Raw genomic sequence first — 3,908 nt, forward strand, 5'->3', positions numbered from 1 at the left:
CCCGTCTGGCACCAACAACCATGCCACGCTCAAAATTGCTTAAATCACCTTTCTTTCCCATTCTGACATTCAGTTTGGAGTTCAGGAGATTGTCTTGACCAGGACCACACCCCTAAATGCATTGAAGCAACTGCCATGTGATTGGTTGATTAGATAATTGCATTAATGAGAAATTGAACAGGTGTTCCTAATAATCCTTTAGGTGAGTGTATATATATATATATATATATATATATATATATATATATATATATATATATATATATATATATATATATATACACACACACACAGAGAGGAGAGGGAGAGAGAAGTAGAGCAAGCAGTTTGCTAAATAATGCCTTCTTCAGGCATAAATGATAAGCTGCTTGTACCATGCTTTTTAAAGACCAAAATAATGATTATTACAATTAATTTGAATAAGTATTATGTATTTTAATTATTTTAATATTTAATAATAAGTACTAAAGTACAGGGGTGGAAAGAGTACTGAAAAATCATACTCAAGTAGAAGTACCGTTACTTCCCAAAAAGAATTGTGTGAGTAGAGTAAAAGTAGCTGTCCTAAAACACTACATGAACCTGATTCCAAAAAATAAAAGGGAGGCATGATAACAGAAATGAAAAGATTAAAAAGTTATTTTCAATACACTGATCATCATTTTAAATCGTAATGTATGAAACAATAACATTAAAATCAGTTTATGTGTAGGGTCTAAATTTCCCTTAATGCCGACAGATTGTTATTGTTGTGCATAAAACATGTTCAAACAATGCAAGGAATGCAAAAAAATGCTAAATAAGCAGGATCACTTGGTACGTCATGTCCTGCACAATAGTGGAGGTAGAGCAGGCATGGGAACATTTGTTAGCTACAGGGGCTACATCATGCTTAAAAGGGAATAATTTACCCAAAAATGAAAATACTCCCATCATATACTCACCCTCATGCCATCCTGGTTGTGTAAGACTTTCATTCTTCTGCAGAACACAAACTAAGATTTTTAGAAGAATATATCGGTGCTAAAATATCGAAGCTCCACAAATCACATACATCAGCATTAAAGTAGTTTAATCCATGTCTTCAGAAGTGATATGATAGACGTGGTGAGAAACAGATCAATATTTAATTCCTTTTTTACTAATGCTCCTCCCTGCCCAGTCAACCTCCACTTTAACTTTCACTTTCTTCTTGTGTTTTAGGTGATTCACATTCTTCATGCATATTGCCACCTTCTGGCCACAGAGAAAAATTTCTAGCAAAAATTGACATAAATATTGATCTGTTTCTCATCCACACCTGTCATATAATTTCTGAAGTCATGGATTAAATCACTGGAGTTGTATGTATTACTTTTATGCTGCTTTTATGTGCTTTTTGGAGTGTCAAAATGTTGGCACCACTTCACTTCCATTGAATGGACCTACAGAGCTGAAATATTCTTCTAAAAATCATAATTGTGTTCTGAAGAAAGTCATAGACAGATGGCATGAGGGTGAGTAAATGATAAGAGAATTCAAATTTTTGTGTGAATTATTTCTTTAAGCAGCTCATAGGGGGCCACATTGTCCTCCTTTTGAGATTTAATGTTCAACATTTATTTAGTTCTTGTATCTTTTAAGCCAATAAATAGTTGTGTTAATGCATGATGCAGTTTTCTGAATTTTGCGGATGATGGAATGTTCTGCTGAAGTATTGCTGTTCAAATGTTGATACTTTTCTATCTTTATAAAGGCTTTATAAATGATAAATTATTTTATCATCTCCGCTTTCCTGGTAAATTATTATACCCATTAACACACACATCAGGGGTCAGTATTATTAAAAAAAATAAACAAAAGTTTCCAAAAATATTATTATTAAAAATGTCATGCACTGTTTTATTCTATTACATTAATACTTTTAAAGCTACTCAAGTTATTCGGCCAAAAGTAGTGGGTGATTTTCTCATTTCCTTGTTAATGTTGTTTGATTAATAGCCTTTATATGACATAGCCTACTAGACAGTGCTCAATTCAGTTACATTTACACTTCAAGTCCAACATTTTGATGCAAATACACTTTTTGTCCTACTGTTTAAATTCACTTTAGACATAAATGACTGCGTTTACATTAATGCCTCATTAAGACGGGTATTGGCGAAATTATAAAGTGTATTTGATCATTTCGGTGCGAACCAGCATTAGTGCACAAATATTAGCCGCCTGTCAATCAAACAACACGCTACAAACGTCAGGAAATAAAAAGTCAATCTTTTATATTTCATCTAGATCAACCAACCAGTGGTGCTCTTGCTATCGTGATTGATGTAATGAACACATTCGGTTCTAGATGTAAAACATAGGCTAAATATAGAAAACTACTCAAAAGTTTGAACGAGGACATTTCTCTTTTTTCCGATAAACATCTAGATCATTTTATTGCCCAGCCCATTGATAACATTGCATTAATTTCTCACAGCAGCCCAATAATCACAGTGATAGATAGTTAAATTGCAGGCTACGTTATAGACACACAGAATCTAGTAAACAGAAATATGAAATTTACCTCGATATGTTTCTTCAAATTAGAGGCAGGATTAATGCTGATATCTGGCTTGAGCGAGTTAAACTCACATGACACGATCAAGCAATTGGCTTTTATCACAGCGAAAAGCCCTTCCAGGTGCGGCCGAGATGTTCAGGTGTAAACTGCTTGAGGGATCCATGACAGATGGCGCCAGATCTGCCGTTGCAATTGTGTGATTTGATTTGACGGGAGTCACGAGACTGTTGTAGCCAATCATGTTGATAGATACAAATACACAGGACAGGGAAGTAGCGAACACAGATGGTAGGAAAATAGCGCTGTAAACGTACAGTTACAGCATTTACAAATGTACTCAAGTAAAAGTCTAAAAAATTTTACCTATTTAAAAAAAGTTAAATTCTTGGGAAAAAGTAGTTAAATTACAGTAACGTGAGAATTTGTAATTCGTTAATTTACACCCCTGCTTAAAATACATATAATATGCATATAATATTGTTATATGTTTTAATGCAAATTGTAGAATATTTATGGTCTTTCACGCTAAAATATTCTATTCTGTTGAACATTAAAACAGCTGATAATGGTATGCTTATATGGAAGATTTGTTATATTACAGATGTGTTCTGCTGAGTAAATAGAGCTTAGTGTTGTCTTATGATGTAAATGATTATTTAATGGCTTGTGTAGTGCTATTCGTTTAGTTTGACTAAATTATAGGACTGGGTCATTCTCGGGTTAAGGGAGAGACCGTGGGAATTAACTCTTTCTGAACTCATAAGAGTAATACAATTAACCGACAAACAGCATATCTCATGAGGTCCACCTTAAGAGCTCAGTCAGGCAGTCTTTTGCAGGGCGATCAGGGGGAGGCCCTCACAGACACATGCTTGGCGCTTTAAGGCGGACTGGAGCGAATAAAGCTCTGCTTAAAGGCACAAGCACGCTGAAATGAACAATGCACAGTAGCATTTCAGAACCAGAACTCGGTCATTTATATACATTAAATTATCTGTAATGTACTAAATGATTCCAAAACACACATTGATCCAAGTTCTACATTTATATTTATTTCTGAAGAAAGTTCCCATCTATCTCTGATAAAAGCCTATCACTATTCAATTCAGTTACAAGCATTTGGCCCACACAGAGTATGAAAAGCAAATGGGTAAAACACATCTAATGTACCTCTGTACACAAATTAACTTTTTTAAAATTAGTATTAAGAAATTAATTTATAAGCTAAGGCATTAACACGTTAAAAAACACTATTAGAAAGCCTAATGGGTTCGCACTGTATGTTACAGAACAGCCGTTCATCATAAAGCGCATACACTACGACTGCGCGCGCCCGTGTAGTTTGTCGACGGGCTCCGCGTTC

The sequence above is a fragment of the Xyrauchen texanus genome, chromosome 39 (genome assembly GCF_025860055.1).
Source record: "Xyrauchen texanus isolate HMW12.3.18 chromosome 39, RBS_HiC_50CHRs, whole genome shotgun sequence".
Classification (NCBI taxonomy): Eukaryota; Metazoa; Chordata; class Actinopteri; order Cypriniformes; family Catostomidae; genus Xyrauchen; species Xyrauchen texanus.